The 18,457-nt window shown below is 45.0% G+C and overlaps 1 protein-coding gene across 1 annotated transcript in view; it reads left to right on the forward strand.

Annotated features, from left to right (window-relative positions):
• Positions 1 to 18,457, forward strand: part of LOC136843654 (pre-mRNA-splicing factor ISY1 homolog) — a 122,598-nt gene that overhangs the window by 16,104 nt on the left and 88,037 nt on the right. The window lies entirely within an intron of this gene.

Raw genomic sequence — 18,457 nt, forward strand, 5'->3', positions numbered from 1 at the left:
CTTCCTTGGCAGACTTCCTAAAGAAGCCCTTGGGTGGAGGAGTTTGTTTCTCTAGATCGTCCTTTCGGGAGAGGTTTCAGAGGCGAGAGCCCCTTCTAAGACCAGGGGCAAAAGTGACTCCTGTGGACCTTCAGACACCGGTTGGAGCCAGGCTTCTTTCTTTTGCAAGAGCCTGGAGAGCAAGATTTTAAAGGGACGGACAACTGGTCCCTCCAAGTGTTCTAGAAAAGGGATACAAGATCCCCTTTCTCGTGTTACCTCCATTTGCACGTCGCCCATAGGATCTGTCGCCATCTATCATCAGAAGCAACAGATTCTATTAGACCTCCTGGAGCAAATGCTCGAGAAGAGAGCTGTGGAACAAGTCTCAGATTTACATTCCCGGGGTTTTACAACAGGCTGTTTCTGGTCCTGAAGCAGTCAGGAGGATGGAGACCAGTCTTGGATGTCAGCAAGTTGAACCATTTCGTTCTGAAAGAAAAGTTCAAAATGGAGACGTCCCAGTCGGTTCTAGGGCTTTAAGACCAGGAGACTGGATGGTTTCTCTGGACTTACAGGGCGCGTACTTTCATGTCCCCATACATCCTCATCAGGAAGTTCCTGAGGTTTGTCCTGCGGGGACAGGTCTTCCAGTTCAGGAGCTCTCTGCTTCGGGCTAAGCACAGCCCCTATGGTCTTCACGGTGTTCATGAGGAATGTGGCGAGATGGCTTCACCTTGGAGGTGTTAAGAGTTTCGTTCTTTATTTGGACGATTGGCTCATTCGAGCCTCGTCAATGAGAAGTGTCTGGAGGACCTTCACACGACTTTGACGCTATTTGTGAAGTCCCTGGGACTTCTGGTGAATTTCGAGAAAGTCCCATCTGACCCCGACTCAGTCCATCGTTTATCTGGGGATTCAGATGGATTCAGTGGCTTTCGAGCTTTTCCATCTCAAGAAAGACAACTGCAGTGCTTAGAAAAGTTTCGCCTTCCTAGGAAAGAAACATGCTCGGTGAGGGAATGGATGAGTCTGCTGGGGACCATTTCATCGCTGGAGAAGTTTGTTTCCCTGGGGAGACTTCATCTCAGACTGCTTCAATTCTTCCTTGCAGAGAACTGGATGGACAAGGAGAATCTGGAAGTTTCTCTGAAGATCTCGCCAAGGTCAAGGATCACCTGAGGTGGTGGCTCGACCCATTAAAGTTGGCGGAAGGGTTTCTCTTCGTCTTCAGAGCCCCGACCTAGTGTTGTTTTCCGTCAGCGTCCAGGGAAGGATGGGGAGCAACACTAGGAGGGAAGAAGTGTCAGGCACCTGGAGAGGGGAACAGGTGTCCTGGCACATAAATCTCAAAGGTGGGGGCTATTCAGTTGGCCCTTCTTTTCTTCGAGGACCGTGTTTCAACCGAGTTGTCCAGATCAATTCGGACAACACCACAACCCTAGCATACCTCAAGAAACAGGGAGGAACTCACTCCTGTTCCCCTAGCTTTAGCAAAGGAGATCCTGCTTTGGACTCATGCTCGGGGTCACGATCCTCACGAGGTTTGTTGCAGGCGTGGAGAACGTCCGTGCGGATCTTCTCAGTCGGCAACATCAACTGCTACCGACCGAGTGGACCCTTCACCAAGAGGGTGTTTAGGACTGTGGAGGCTATGGGGACGTCCCTTGGTGGATCTCTTTGCAACGTCCCAAGAGACTTCCTCTTTACTGCTCCCCTGTCTCGACCCAGCGATCTCAGTTGCTCTTCTCTGGGATTGGATGGGGATGGACGTGTATGCCTTTCCCCCATTCAAAATCCTCGGAGAAGTCATCAGGAAGTTTGCGTCGTCGGAAGGGGCAGGATGGCGTTAATCGCCCCGTTTTGGCCAGCAGAGGAATGGTTCACAGAGGTCATGTCCTTCCTAGTGGACTTTCGAGAACACTGCCCATGAGAGTCGATCTACTCAGACAGCCCCATTTCGAGAGGTACCAAAAAACCTCCCCGCTCTGAGTCTGACTGCATTCAGACTATCAGAAGCTGGCCAGAGCAAGAGGTTTTCGAGAGCAGTGGCAAGCTATTGCCAGTGCCAGGAGACCTTCTCTTCCAGTAACCAGTACAAAGTGGGCTGTTTTAGGAGATGGTGTAGGAGTAAAGGCATTTCCTCGACCACGACCTCTGTAACCACAGATAGCAGACTTCCTCTTGTTTCTCAGGAAAGATGTAAACTGGCAGTCTCGACTATCAAGGGATATGGGAGTATGCTATCATCAGTTTTTAGGCATAGAAACCTGGATCTGTCTAACAACAAGGATCTTCACGATCTATTGAGATCCTTTGAGACTGTCAAAATTCCTCAACTCAGGACTGCCTTCTTGGAATTTGGATGTTGTCCTCACGGTTCCTTATGTCCAGTGCTTTGAACCTCTGTCTTCTGCTTCCATTGAGAACATTACTAGGAAAGCTGTTTTTTCTAACTGCTCTAGCAACTGCTAAAGAGGGTTAGTGAACTGCAAGCCTTTAGCAAACATATTGGCTTTAGGGGTCCATAATGCTGTTTGTCTTTAAATCCTTTGTTTTTAGCTAAGTGAAAACCCGTCTAACCCTTGGCCCAAAGTCTTTTGAAATCAAAGGTTTGGCTGAGATCTGGTTCAAGAGCCAGAGAGTCCTGTGTCCTGTCAGGGCTCTCAAGTCTACTTAGACCAGGACCAAAGGAAACTAGAGGCCCATCGGACAGTTTATGGTGTTCAGTAAAGAGACCGGACTTACCTATGTCTAAGAATGCTCTGGCATTCTTTTAAGAACACTATTAAAGAAGCCCATTTATCCTGTCAAGACACTGATTTTAAACTTCTGAAAGTCAAGTGCTCATGAAGTGAGGGCGGTTGCGACTTCAGTGGCTTTTCAGAAGAATATGTCACTCTTAAATTCTGGGTGCCACATTTTGGCGTAAGTAATTCAGTGTTCGCTTCACTACCTGAGGATGTGAAGACAACATTTGAGAACTGCTCTCGCTGGGACCATACGTTTCGCAGACACGATGTTGGGGCAAGGGGAATACTCATCCTATCCTATAGGGGAAAATGGTTTTAATCTTGTTGTTTTTTTTTGGTTGTTGGGTGGCCATTGAGATGGACGTCCCAATTTTAGCCTTTAGTTGCGTTATCCTAACTTAGTTAGGCTTGGTCAGGTGGTTGGTTTTTGCTCCTTTTCCCTCATTGTATGGTCAATATGGTCTAGTCACATTGTGGTCACGCCCCGTTGACAGATCATCTAGAACTCACCAGCTTTACAGGTCACTACCTTGCTGGAGACTCTAGAAAAAGCAGAAGCAGGACTTGGGTGACAGTAATCCTCGAAGTCAGCTATGCTAACAGGTAAGGAACCAAGGTATCAATCACCTACATTTCTGTGTTTCCTAAATCCTATTCTGTCTGTTCCCACCTCCAATGGTGGTATTCAGTTATATATATATATCTGACAGGTAAGTCTCATGAACAAAATGATATTTTAATGATAAAATAAAGTTTGTTCATACTTACCTGGCAGATATATATATTCATAGTGCCTGCCCACCTCCTCTTGAGACAGTGGCACTAGAAAATCTGAATAGAAAATGGGAATGGTTCTGATTCCCGCCTCCCAGCGGCGGGAATGGGTACTAACCACCTGATCTCCCACTGCGTGTGTCGTAAGTTTTGAAATTCTGTCGGATTAACAGAGAATACAGCTATATATATATCTGCCAGGTAAGTATGAACAAACTTTATTTTATCATTAAAATATCATTTTCATATATAATATTTTTTTTGTGTGACAAAACTAACATTTTATCCAATTTTTAATTCTAATAAGTTTTTGTGCATTGCAGCCAAATGTCCAAAATCAAGGTGCAGTTCAACCAGAATCTGAATCTATGGACTCTAAAGTATAGAAAACCAGTGTTTGCAAAATGTTTTTTGTGGGGGATTCTGAACTGCTGGCCCATGGTCTATAAGACCTACATGTGAAAACTGATGACCTTTTGGTTTAGAATAACAGAACAATTTTAACAAAATCTTGTTATTCAGTGTCAGAACAAGGAAATAATTCAAGTCACTGAAGTTGGTAAGACACTGTTTTGCAAATAGGCAGTAAATTCTTTCTATTTTTAGAGTGAAAACAATGAATAAGGTTAATAAACAATAGTTTACATCATTTGCATGACACCTGACAGTGCCATTGCAAACTAAGATCCAAGTTCAAATGATTTCTTCAAAGAGGTCAAATGTAATGGGGTTATTGTTTTTTTAAAACAGCCAATGGATTTGTAATACTTGAGTATCTCCAGATGGAATTACTTAAGATTCATTGATCAATGCTCAAACTAACATATGTTGAGAAGATTCTTGAGGAATGGGAGGAGCTCTAGTTTATAAACAAACAGATTTGAACCATTCATAGTTGGTGACAGATTCACTGTGAGGTCTGGTGCTGTGTTAAATGGGAAAATAATCAGGTCATTTCTAAAAACTATCAATTTCCGATGAATTTTAACTGAATTTGCCCCATTCTTCTGGTAGAAAAGTGTAAATCCTGCCATTTTGTTGCCTTTTACAAAAGTGCACCAAACCCTCTTGGCATCTTGTCACTAAATGCCAATAACAGTTGGAGGAAATGTGGATATCTTGTTACCCTGACACTCCCACTTTTTCTCTCTGCTTTTGCTCGTGACTTTGAGGAAGGTTGTTTCCTTCTACACCATGTTAACATTTACTTCCTTTTGATTTCCAGTATTTAAAAGATCTTATTTTGCAATCTTTTATTTCTTGTTCATCAATCATTGTACTACTTGTACATTATTTTTCTCTTGACGACATTTCTGTAGCCTAAATATGTTACAACATCTTTCCAAATTGATGGACTCACTGGTTCCTGGTTTCGATTATCAGGCATGGACTTGGAGATGGAGGAACAGCGGGATAAGGAGGACGTGACTTCTCTTTCCCTAACTGAGGCTGAGGAAGTGGCGATTCTTCTTCATCCTGTGAACAGATTTACGTACCTTTTTCTAGAACGATATTGTTTCTGTCAGGTCTTTGTTCTGCAAATGAGGGTCAGTTGTCAGTCATAACAGTTTCTTCTTATAAACATTATCTTGACCCCAGTTGATGACATTTTTCTTGTATTATGTTCCATGTTATGCTGTTACAAAACTTGTTCTGTTTTTATGTAAATTGTCATGTGTTTTCTGATGAACTGTCTTTCTTCTTTATTTCCATTACAGACAGTTTTTCCTGCAGTTCCTTTTATAATAGGCTTCCTTCACCAACGCCCCCTATTCATCAAAAAGATGCCAGTAGGTATTCTAGTAGTTAGGTTAAAATGTTAGATAGTCTTCTTCTCCATTTCATTGAAAGGGGTAGAGTTTTAGTTAAGGATGTCTTTGATATCCTTGGGAAAAAGCATGCGTTAAAAGAAGACTAGTTGTTCCAGAACCAGCCCATTTGGTTCTCAAAACTAAAGGTATAGGAAAAATTTTTTTCAAGGTAATAATTTATGAGGGGCTCTTATGTGGAGAGGACTATTGCCCTTATCTGATAAATTCAGGTGTTACTCAGTTTTATGAAAAGGGCATCCCCCCATCACCCCTGCATGTACATAATTTTCCATGTACATAGTGTTGTATATTTTCATTCAAGGTTTATGTAGTCAAATAGTATCCAAGGAACAAGCATTTACTGTCAGATAGTTGGATCTTCAACTGTTAAAGGGCTTGTGAAGGGTCCTTCTCTTGGTGGGTACATGGAGGCTAATTAAGGGGGTCTTGGCTATTTCATGGTTGCATCACCTGGTATCATAAATGGGTCTGGCTCAGTAAAAGTCAGTGTTTCCCTGTTAAAATCCTTCTGACATTTACATGGAGTAACTTGAATATTTTATGAATCAAAGATTGTGCTGTAGATACCCCCTTCTTATGTTTTCTACCCCTCCCATTTAACCAAGTTGGGTTTTTAGTTTGTTTTTTGAAAGAAAAGGTAGTTGCCCAGGGACCTGCAATTGGATTGATATTTCTCTGTGAAATACAAATTGAATAAAAAAAATTATAGCATTGTAAACAGTTATTTTTTAATTGTTTTCTTTATTAATATGTTGTTTATATGTTTGATTTCATGTCGGATATGTTTCAGGATTACTGTGGGGTGTTTGAATTTTGTTATTTTACATTATTATTATCTCTATATTAGCTAATTTCTTTTACATTACCCTTAGTCATTGCCAGTTGAAAATCATTTTCCCTTCTTAACCACTTGACTTTGTCTTACCTGCTTGTCAGATAACATTTTGTTGGGAATGAGAGTGTTCTGGAAGTTCCTCTGTTCTCACATATAATGACCAGTTCTCCAGATTTTGTGTTATTTTTATAGGAGAATGCCCCAGCTTCAGTACTGATAATAGTTTGTTCATGACACTTACCTGATTCAGATATATATATAGCTGTATTCTGAAAGGGGACCGACAGAATTTCAAAACTCACGGCACAGGTAGATGGGCCAGGTGGTTAGTACCCATTCCCGCCGCTGGGAGGCGGGTATCAGAACCATTCCCATTTTCTATTCAGATTTTCTCTGTTTTTGGTATTGTCAACACCTGTTGTCAGTACCTCCGCCTTTGGATTTCATTAAAAACTTGTTTCACTTAAGTATTCTCTTTGACTTTTGATTTTTGACTTTTGGACTTGTGGATAGGCATATGCTTTTTTGGACTGTTTTGATTTTTGGTTTTGGCTTTTCCTTGAACAAGATGTCTGGATCTAGTTCTGCTAGTTTCAGGGTGTGTGTGTGAAGGAGTGTAAGGTGAGGCTAATGAAAGCTTGGTAGACCCTCACACAGTTTGCATGAGATGTAGAGGGCATGTCTGTATGTTGGATGATCGCTGCAAGGAGTGTGAATCTTTATCGGATTCTGAGCTGGAAGGTTTATGATTCTTATGTTCGCAAGCTAGAGTGTGACAGGATCAGGAGGTCTTCCTCCAGGAGTGTTTGTAGGTGGGAGTCAGGGTATTAATTTATCTCCTGTTAACCCTTGAGCAATGCTTCTCCTTTCCCTGTGGTTTTGCCTTCTAACCCTGTGGTTGTGTCTGCGGAAGGTAATGGCCTTTGCGAGATTTTGAACTCCATCCGTGCTTGGAGTCTAAGGTGTTGGCAATCAAAGTGCAGTGAAGTGCAGTGATCCCCCAGTGTTGTGGAGGGGCGTCAGATCTTTATAATGCCTCTAGGCCTGGACCTCTGCCGGACTCCCAGGACTTAGGGGAATGGGCATGTCGAAGCCGCAAGAGGGTTAAGGGGACCCCACCCGATCTGGCGTCCCTTCGCAGGGACCTGTTGACGTCTCCCAGGCTGCCAGGATCGTGCTCATGCACGATCCTTAAGGATTGCTTCGTCCTCCGAGGCACCCTCCCGCACAAGGGTCCGTTGGTTGGATCTCTCAAGAGGAAGCGTTGAAGAAGGACTCTCCTCTCTTTCTCGTGCTGGAATCTTCTCCCGACTGGCTGCGAAGATTTGCCACCGCAGAAGAGGACCAGGATTTCCAGGGAGGGGACGTTGCTGACGTCCCAGCCGCATGAAGAAGAGAGAGCCCTTGGTAGAAGAGGACGTCCCCTCGCCCCTCTTCTTCTCATAGGATCAGCTCTCTCCTGAGAGAGGGCCTCTCCTCCAAAGCGTCTCCTGCTGGATATGCAGCGTCAGTTAGCTTCCCTTCCTTGCTAAGGAGAAGGAGGCCCGTCATAAAGAAGGACTTGAGGGCTGCCAGTCAAAAGATCTAAGAGGTCCCCTCTCCTTCTCTTTTTCGTCTCTTGTCCGGTTTCGAAGTCGCCCTCATCGTTCTGCGGATCATCAGCTCTCCTTGCCCCGCTGTGATCGCTGGTTGATCAGGTTCGTCTTGCAGCTGGCTTGCCGCTAGTAAGAGTTCCGCCAAGACGCTCTTCTGGACTCTCCTCCTGCTTAGGACTGTTTTTGACGTTCAGGACGCCCCTCGCTTCGTTATTCCGATCTCTGCAGGCGGCTCTTTCAGGACTCGTCAAGAAGCTCGGCTGGTCGCTAGTTGGACTTTTGTCAGGACGCTCGGCAGCTTGTGAGTCAGGACGCCTCTTTCGGCTGCTTGTCCAGGGCCGTTCAGACGCTCCTCAGCAATCAGGACGCTCCTGTGGGGAAGAGTTGTTCCGGATTTTTTCCCTGCTTCTTCCACGAAGAGGTCTCTGGGTTTGTAATTGGACCCAAAGGTCTTTGTCTCCCTCTAGCCAGGGAAGACTCTCCTGTCGCTCCTGAAGAAGAGGCTGATTTGTCTGGGAGTCGGACTCTGCAGAACAGGAGCAGCCTCTCTGCTCGTCTTTCTCCGACTACCAGGTGTTGGCAGCATGCTTGAAGAACTTTTTCCTGATAAATTTCAGAACCTTCTGCTCCTCTTTTCCCTCCTTCACAGTTAGCTTCTCCAAGAGGTGAGGAAAGCGCCCGACAGGTTCCTACAAATGAAGACTTCTCTGGCTACTAGAAAAGCTCTCAAGAGAGTCAATGCTTGGATGGAAGATAGGAAGTCCTCAGGCAAAATCTTCTTTTGCTCTGCCCCCGTCTAGATTAGCGGTGAAAGCTGGTATGTGGTATGAGACGGGAGAGGAAGTTGGCTCAAGAGTTCCTTCTTCCTCCCAAGGTGATTTTGCAGCCTGTTGATGCTTCAAGGAGGTCTCTTCTGTCTTCAGCCAAAGGTGTCTTGGACTCTTTCTGAGACCGACCACCATCTGAAAGGCCTTTTCAAGTCTATGGAGGTTTTTAATTTTCTGGACTGGTGTTTGGGGCCTTGGACTTAAGGACTCGTGAGTCGGATTCTATTTCTCTGGGGAGCTGTCCAGTGTACTGTCTTGCATGGACAAGGCCGTCAGGGATGGCTCTGATGAACTGGCCTCCCATTTTGGTACAACGGGCCTCCTAAAGAAGAGGGCTTTGTACTGCACTTCACTTCTAAGTCAGTTTCTCCTGTTCAGAGGGCTGAGTTACTTTTGCCCCCTCTCTTGCCATCATCTCTTCCCCCAGTCTTGCTTGTCAAGGATCTCGCCTGCCAGCCTTAAGGAGAAGGCTACTCAGGACCTCCTTGGCCCAGTCTTCCAGGCGTCCTCCAGTGTCCCTTCGACGTCGTCGTCAGGACTGACCCCAAGAGACAGAAGCCCTTTCGTGGAGGAGATCTTCTTCCTCTAGATCGTCTCCGAGGAAGAGGTTTTCCAGAGCGAGAGCCCCTTCTTCCCAAAGGGCAAGAAGTGACTTTTTCACCTCCAGACACCAGTAGGAGCCAGGCTTCTTTGTTTTCGGAAGCCTGGAGTAAGAGGGGCGGACACCTGGTCCCTCAATGTAATCAAAAAGGTTACAGGATCCCTTTCGACTCAAAACCCCTGTCCTCTCTCCCAGAGATCTGTCGCCCTTCTACCATCGTCCGAGAAGCAACAGATCCTTTTAGATCTGCTGGAAGCAAATGATTGAAAAAGGGCTGTGGAGCAAGTCCTGGATCTGGAGTCTCAGAAGTTTTTACAATCGTCTGTTCCTGGTTCCAAAACAGTCAGGGGATGGAGACCAGTCCTAGATGTCAGCAGACTGAACAACTTTGTCGTCAAAGGAAAAGTTCAAAATGGAGACGCCCCAGTCGGTTCTCAATGCATTAAGACCAGGCGATTGGATGGTCTCTCTGGACCTCCAGGACGCGTATTTTCATGTCCCCATTCATCCTCAGTCGAGGAAAGTATTTGAGGTTTGTCCTGGGGGAAGAGGTGTACCAGTTCAGAGCTCTCTGTTTCGGACTGAGTACAGCTCCCATGGTATTTCACAGTCCTGATGAGGAACGTTGCCGGTGGCTTCATCTTGGAGGAATAAAGGATCTCACTCTACCTGGACGACTGGCTCATCCGGCCTCTTCATCGAACAAAGGTGTCTGGAGGACTTGCATTCAACTTTGAAGTTGACAAAGTCCCTGGGACTTCTTGTGAATTTAGAGAAGTCCCATCTGATCCCCCTCTCAGTCCATTCTTTATCTGGGGATTCAGATGGATTCAGCGGTTTTTCGAGCCTTTCCATCCCAGGAACGTCAGCAGCACTGCTTCAGAAAAGTTTCGGCCTTCCTGGGAAAGAAACATGCTCGGTGAGGAATGGATGAGTCTGCTGGGGACCATTTCATCACTGGAGAAGTTTGTTTCCCTGGGGAGGTTGCATCTCAGACCCCTACAGTTCTTTCTTTATGGACAACTGGAAGAACAAGGAGGACTTAGAGGAGTCTCTGAAGATCTCTCTCTCTCTGTCAGGATCATCTTGGTGGTGGCTCGACCCTTAAAGTTGGCAGAAGGGGTTTCTCTCTATCTTCAGAGCCCCGACCTAGTGTTGTTTTCCAGCGTCCAGGAGGGATGGGGAGCAACACTAGGGGGAGGAAGTGTCAGGCACCTGGAAAGGGAACAGGTGTCCTGGCACATAAATCTAAAAGAACTGGGGCGATTTTCTTGGCTCTTCAGTTCTTCGAAGCCAAGTGCAGGCCGGGTAATGTCAAGTCAACTCCGACAACACCACAGGCCCTGGCGCACCTCAAGAAACAGGGAGGTACTCATTCTCGGTCCCTGTTCTTGATCGCCAAGGAGATCCTGCTTTGGGCACATTCTCGCCGGGTGACGATTCTCACGTTTTGTAGCAGGGTCGAGAATATCCGTGCGGACCTTCTCAGTCGGCAACATCAGCTTCTGCCAACAGAATGGACTCTGAACGCAGGAGGTGTGTGTCAGAATTTGGAGGTTTGGGGACGTCCCCCTGGTGGATCATTTTTCGCAACTTCAAGGACCACAAGGCTCCCTCTTTACTGCTCTCAGTTCTCGACCCGGAGCCCTAGCAATAGATGCCTTTCTCTGGGACTGGAAGGGTCTAGATCTGTACGCCTTTCCCCTTCAAGATTCTGGGGAAGTAATCAGGAAGTTTGTAGCCTCAGAAGGGACGAGGATGACTTGTTGCTCCTTTTTGGCCTTCAGCAGAGTGGTTCCCAGAGGTCATGTCTTCCTGGTGGACTTTCCAAGAACGCTTCCTTTGAGAACAGATCTTCTCAAACAACCCCATTTCGAGAGGTACCACAAAAATCTTCCCGCTCTGAGTCTGACTGCATACAGACTATCCAGAAGTTGCTCAGAGCGAGAGGTTTTCTAGACCAGTGGCTAAAGCTATCGCCAACATGCCAGGAGACCCTCTTCCAATGCAGTGTACCAGTCCAAGTGGGTCAATTTAGGAAGATGGTGTAAACAAGGAATTTCCTCACCACGACCTCTCTATCCCAGATAGCGGACTTCCTTTTTATCTGAGAAAGGAAAAGCTGGCAGTCCCTACCATCAAAGGCTATAGAAGTATGCTGTCATCGGTCTTCAGGCATAGAGGCCTTAACTTATCGGACAACAAAGGACCTTCATGATCTTCTTAGGTCTTTTGAGACGTTAAGGTAGCCTCCTCAGGTTACCTTCCTGGAATTTGGATGTCGTTCTAAAATTCCTGATGTCGAAGAGGTTTGAACTCTTTACATTCTGCTTTCTTCAAAGATGTAACCAGGAAAGCTATTTTCCTAACTGCTCTGGCGACGGCGAGAGGTTAGTGAAGTTCAAGCCATCAGCAAGATTATAGGTTTCAGAGGCCCTGATGCTGTATGCTCCTAAGCCCTATGTTTCTTGCCAAGAATGAAAATCCTTCAAACCCTTGGCCCAGGTCCTTTGAAATCAGGGTATGACAGAACATCACTTGGACAAGAAGTCAGAGAACCCTGTGTCCTGTCAGGGCTCTCAAATTTTATTTGCAGAGGACGAAGGATTGTAGAGGTCCTTCGGCAATCTTTGGTGTTCTGTTAAGAGGCCTGACTTACCCGATGTCCAAAAATGCCCTGGCATTCTTTTGAAGCACCATCAATAGAGGCTCATTCCTACCTGCAAGACAGTGATTTGAGAACTTTGAAGGTCAAGGCTCATGAAGTGAGAGCCATTGCTACCTCAGTGGCCTTCCAGAAAAACCAGTCTCTCAATGACATTCTGGGTGCCACTTTCTGGCGAAGCAATTCTGTCTTCGCTTCTCATTATCTCACAGGAAGTGAAGACGACTTATGAGAACTGCTGTTCGCTGGGACCCATACGTTTCCAGATACGATCTTGGGAACAGAAGGCGACTCTCATCCTCTCCTTTAGTTTTGTTTTTGTGTGTTTTTAAATATTTTATGTTTTTGTTTTTATGGTTGTTGGGTCTCCACCAGTGGTGGACGCCCCAGTCGTTAGTTTATGTTGATCTTTTTGACTTAGATAGGCTTGGTCAGGTGGTTGTTAGTTTGTCACCCTCTCAGTATGGTCATATGGTCTAGTCACATTGTGGTCATGCCCCCATTGACAGATCATCTAGAACTCACCAGCTTTATAGGTCTCTACCTTGCTGGAGTTTTCTAGTAAAGCAGAAGCAGGCTTGGGTGACAGTAATCACGAAGTCAGCAATGCTAACAGGTAAGGAACCAAGGCGTCAATCGCCTACATAGTTTTGTTTCCTAAATCCCTATTCTGTCTCTTCCCACCTCCAATGGTGGGATTCAGCTATATATATATCTGTCAGGTAAGTGTCATGAACAAAATGATATTTTTATGATAAAATAAAGTTTGTTCATACTTACCTGGCAGATATATATAATCATAGTGCCCTCCCTCCTCTCCCCTCAGGAGACAGTAGTTCTAGTTTCTAGAAAATCTGAATAGAAAATGGGAATGGTTCCTGATCCACCGCCTCCCAGCGGCGGGAATGGTACTAACCACCTGGCCCATCTGCGTGTGCCGTAAGTTTTGAATTTCTGTCGGTCCTTTCGGAGAATACAGCTATATATATATCTGCCAGGTAAGTATGAACAAACTTTATTTTATCATAAAAATATCATATTAAGCTACTTTTAATTGTTTTGAAACATTGTCTAGTTGAAAGCATAAAAACTTATTGTATCTCTTTTAGGCTTCCATTTGATTTTTAGCATAAATTAGTTCCTCCATACCTAGATGAAAATAAAGACACTGCTGATGGTCTGCATTTGTGGGTTCTAATATTGTGTACAAGTACTCAAATACTTTTGATAAGTAGGCAGTTATACTTGATGTTATATATGCATTATGAAAATTTGGCTATAAAGCCAAGTACTTGGCCACTTAAGCAATTTAATGCAAAAGGCAGTGAAAAGAGGGAGTTGGAGTAGTTGGACAGCAGGATAGAAGAAAGGAAATGGGAAGGGAGGTTAAGTAAAAGGCTAAAAATGGGTGCAGGTAGGGTTCAGAGGGATCCTGCAGACAACCCTCAGTAGTGTCTACAGTGCACCATGTGAGGTGCACTGATAGCAATACCCCATGTGGGGAAATGGCTAGTTGAGTCTCCAGAATCATTAGATAATTGCTGGAGTGTATATTGTCATATATACTGTATTGGTGAATCAGGAAGAAATTGTCAACCAGGGTTATTAGGACACAAACATGCTGTAAGAGTTAGGGAAGAAAGGAATTGGTCAGTTCATTTCCTCTTCTCTGCTATGTCCAGGCTCTAAATCTGCCAGAAGGAAGTGAGGAGTTATAGATGCAGGCTTTACTGCTTGATCCTTTTGACCTGGTTACTATGTATGTATACCCTAGTTTTACCAGACCACTTAGCTGATTAACAGCTCTCCTAGGGCTGGCCCAGAGGATTAGACTTATTTTTACATGGCTAAGAAACAATTGGTTACCTAGCAATGGGACCTACAGCTTATTGTGGAATCCGAACCACATTATAGCGAGAAATGAATTTCTATCTGACCTGGTTACTGGTGCCTCAGTTTCAGCCCATGTGAACATTAATGTTAGCCATTCAGTTTGCCATTATTGAAGTTAGTGTACCAAAACTTTTGTAGTGTATAAGTGCTCAAGTTAGGTTCTAACGCCATAAGAGCCAACCCAACTTGCCCTCATTATTTGAAAGGTGTCAATCAGAGATTGATGAACACATTTCCATGGGTACTTATGATAGTGTGCAGAATGTTATTTGTTCCAACACAATATACAAACCATCGGTCCTTTACATTAGGAATTATTTACGGCAAAGCTGGACACAGCCGTTAAACTCTTGAACAAGGTGGTTAGGCAGCAACTACTGTCAGGTAGGCAGGGAATACTCGCCTGCCTGGATGTAAACATTCCAGTTTGCTTTGGGCTGTCATGCGTTGCAAATGTGTTTTTGGTTCCCTGTCCTTGACTGTCGTTAAGCTCTTTATTATCCCGGTGGGATCTTTCTGCATTTTTGTGTATATGTTATGTGTGTTTGATATTTATTTATTTACAAACCCACGATTTGTGATAGCCTTGCATAAGCCATTGTTCCCCCGCGTCTTGTGTCTTGGGTTTGATGGCCAAGGGCGTATTTAGAGGGGTGTAACCGAGTGGTAATTCTTCTCTTCCAGTAGCCCTTTATTTAGATACTGCAGGCGTTCCCCAGTATGTTCAGAGATATTAGATTTGGACGTAATATCTTCGCTTCCCTACATTGATCGGGATATAACAAGTTCGATCCCCTTCTTGGGCTCCCGCCCTCCATGTACTAGGGCATGGCTGTTTCCTTTCTACTTGTGCTGAGTGTTGTTTTCGCTGCCTGCAATCCAGTTGCGGGATGGGAGGTTGGGTGTCGTCGGACAAGTTTTTTTCCACGGCGCCTTTGGACTCCCCTCCTTCCTTCTCTCTCCTGAGGTTCTTCTTATCTCTCTTTCGGCTCTCTTGGAAATGCAAAGTGTTACCGTGGGGGGGATGGGGCCGCCCACAGGCAGTCGGGCAACCTCTTCTCAGAGGCCTCCTCTCACTGCGTAGGGCAGTTCCCGTCGGAGCGAGAGGCGTCTCCCTTTACTAATGATTTTTGCATTTTCTTTGAGGTTGACAGTGAGCATCGTAGGCACAGCAGTAGTTGGCTGGATATCTCAGTTGGGATATCTTTGCATGAAGGAGTCCCGACATTCATACAGTGTTGCTTCGGGATCGGCCACAGTACCTGCTTGGAACGGCAAAGTTCCACGTCGGGATTGTTCCGACTCGGTTCTCGCCAATGTGGATTGATCGCTCTCATTGCTGGCCTTCATGTATGCGGTAGCACTGCCTCTGGCGTATCTGTGGTCCGTCTACTCCTACTGTTTCCTGTGTTATGCTCCTGTTGACTCGGTGACAGTCTCTGGGCGTTTTTTCCTTGTCTCCTGCCTCAGTCGTCTTGATCATTCCTGTCACTGCTGGTGACATTCCTGGCCGTTGAACAGCTCTTGCTTTCGAGTGGCTTCCGTGGCTCCTGCATCGGCTGTCCTGACAAGGGTCCTGCTGCTTCTCCCTGGTGGTCGTGTCCTGGGCCGCTTCTGTTGTGATCCTGCCTAGCTGCCCTGAAGGTTACAATGTTTTGTGTCCAACATCCTCTGCTTCCATTCCTCCATCCTTCTTTCCTCTTCGAAGTATGAGAAAGAGTTATCTATTGCATTTGATTGAAGGGAATCAAATAAGAAGCATATTCTCCTCACATCATGTGTCTAAGGATTCAAGAATGAAGAATAGGCGCACACCTGAAACTTTGTCTTGAATGTGTGTGGCCGAGACGATTAGTACTGTCTTCATCAGCATCTGAACTCAAGGCAGCATTTTGGCCTTCCGATGGAATTCAGGATGAGTTTTTCAACACTCAGTGGTTTCGTTGAACAACAAAACCACAGTACAGTAGTGGCATACATCAACAAACGAGGGAATCGTTTTTTCCTCTCGTTTCATCTGTTGACATTTGCAGGTACAGTACTCAAGTGTTCTATAGCGCACTCAGTAGCTCAGTTACCCAGATACATTCCCGATGGGGATGTATTGGTAATGAAAGACCTCAGGTTTGAGTGATCAGGTTGAACATGCCTTCACTCTCTTTTCTCAAAAGATCCAAAGAGACTTTGACCCAACCTCCTGTAGCAGCTACACAAGAAACAGTTCTTCACGCAGTACATCCCTGTGTGTTCAGGACTTGGAGACCTTCCAGCTTTCCTTGCAAGCATAGGCTTTCTCGCTGAGTGGCAGCGGATATAGCTGGATATCTCTTGAAGTCCTCTGCAACACTGTCCCAGGGACTGGATCTATCTTCGCTGGTTGGTGTCATTGATGGAACTTCTTCTCGGGTCAGAGTCGCTCTTCAAGTCTGGATTTCCTTGTCTTCTCCGCCGAGGGTTGCTCCTATCCCTTTCATTTGTGAAGAACTTAGGCCTTTGCGACCTAGTCTTCTGTCTGAAGTAGCCTTTTTCTCCTCAGTTGAGATTTAGGTGTGGATGAGAAGCTTCTTCGATCCTGCCGTCCCAGGGAATTGTTCCCTGTGTGGCATGTGACTCTCATTTGGGGTTCCTGTTCCATGCTGTGCACGCACCCTTACGAGAGTTGTCGGACAGAGATGTGCCCTCTTAGGACCATCTCTCATCTCGCTCTGGCCTTGGCGTAGAAAATGGAAGAACAGGTGAAGGGGATCAATACTACGACTCCTTCTTGGATGCCGTAAGTAGACTCCGAATCCATCAGCATCTGTTGTCGGGTTCGAGTCCTTCTTGTTCCCCTCCTCCTTGGACTTTGTATCGATGATCCAGATCAATTGTTACCTTGTCCATTAGGGAGCTGTGGTACTTTCCAAAAAGGCTCGACATTTTTAACCTGGATTTTGTCGACGTTTTCACTAGTACTATCTCTCCCAAGGAAGACGTGTCCTAGGGACACATCTTTCTCCTGGCTTCATGAAGCGATCGAAGGAGATACTCAGCAGCTGGTGACGGAAGGGTACTTTCCACCCCGAGCTCACGACAGTCAATGGCTTGTCCATCCCCTCGCATTCGGAAGTTTCTGTCAGTTTGGAAGCAAGATGTGGTCTCATAGACCACACTTTTGTCTTCTTCCTGTGGTCTTGCCCACAGGCCCTTGGAACCCTTTTCCCTTGGTCTTGTGGTGGCTGCTTAACAAGTTTTCTTACCCGGCTCCTTCAGGAGGACTAATAACTTCTCGCCTAAGGTGTTGGTTCCGGTAGTGAGAAGGATACTGAGAGTGACTGGCATCTCCTCCTCCTCCTTCCTTGTCCTCCTACTTCTCCTTCGGAATGAGAATAGGACTCAAATCGATACTTGCTGGATCTGGAGTCTGATGCGGTAAGACTACACATCGAGCACCTGTTCTATCTTTCTTCTAGAATCATAGAAGCAATTCCGCTCCTTCCTCTAGCAAGAGGAGGAAGGAGAGACTGGCAATAAGGGAACCCTATCTTGGGTTTTCCTTACTGCCTCCGACTCTTAGATTCCTCCCAGCCTATTTCATATGAGTTACGTTTCCTCACTCGTGAAAAGGTCCAGTATCTGACATTTGATCTTGCAGTTCCTACACTCCGATCAATATGTCAGAGGCACGGTACTCCTCCTCGCTCTTTCAACCAGGAGTAGCCCAGGTGTGCAGAACTCCAGTCAGTTCAAGAGACTCACTCAGATCCCTCCCTCCAACCAGTGAGTCTTCCTAATGTAAAGGACCAATGGTTTGTATATTGTGTTGGAACAAATCACAGTTTTTAAAAGTAAATTGTATTTTTTCTAACTATACAAACCTGAGCTCCTTTACATTACATTTTTATGCCTGCCTTTTGCAACCCCTCAATCTGAACCTGGGCCAAAAGGCAAACTGGAATGTTTACATCCGTGCAGGTGGATATTTCCCGCCTACCTGACGGTAGATACTGCCTAACCACCTTGTTCAAGAGTTTAACAGCCGTGTCCAGCTTCGCCGTAAGTAATTCCTAATGTAAAGGACCTAAGGTTTGTATTGTTAGGAAAAATACAATTTACTTTTAAAACTGTGATTTTCCTTCATAACCTTGTAAATGAGTGCTTTTTATGGATAGAGCATTACCTCACTTGGGTGTATCTGACAAGTAACTAAAATTTCTAGTCCTATCTTTTTTTCATCACAAAATAGTGTGATTGATAAGTCCTTTGGAGATAAGGGTTTTTCTTATAGGAAGAAGTGCCTCCAACATAAGTTTTTCTAGGTAGTCAAATCAACATCTGCTGTTATCCATGTTAATCATCATTCATTAGAAGTTGGGGTTAATTAACATATGGTAGATCATCATGGAGATTCAGTCCATTCCTGCCTTGATTGTGAGACATGGTTGACACTCAGGCACTGGCATATGTGAAAGATTTAAGCTGATTTTTTTTTTCACAGTATGCAATCCATAGTTTATGTTTGAGTACTCTACTCCCAACTCCATGAATTGGTATACTGTAAATGTGCCTCCTGCGTGTCTTTTTACAAATAAAAATAGTTATCAATCTAACTTTTAAATACATTTAGTAACTAGAGCATTGGTGATAGGGAATATGTAATAAAACATGTATTACTGCAAAATATTGAATTTTCTGTAAATATTTCATATACTGTATAGTATTTT

This window comes from Macrobrachium rosenbergii, chromosome 12, assembly GCF_040412425.1.
Source record: "Macrobrachium rosenbergii isolate ZJJX-2024 chromosome 12, ASM4041242v1, whole genome shotgun sequence".
Taxonomy (NCBI): Eukaryota; Metazoa; Arthropoda; class Malacostraca; order Decapoda; family Palaemonidae; genus Macrobrachium; species Macrobrachium rosenbergii.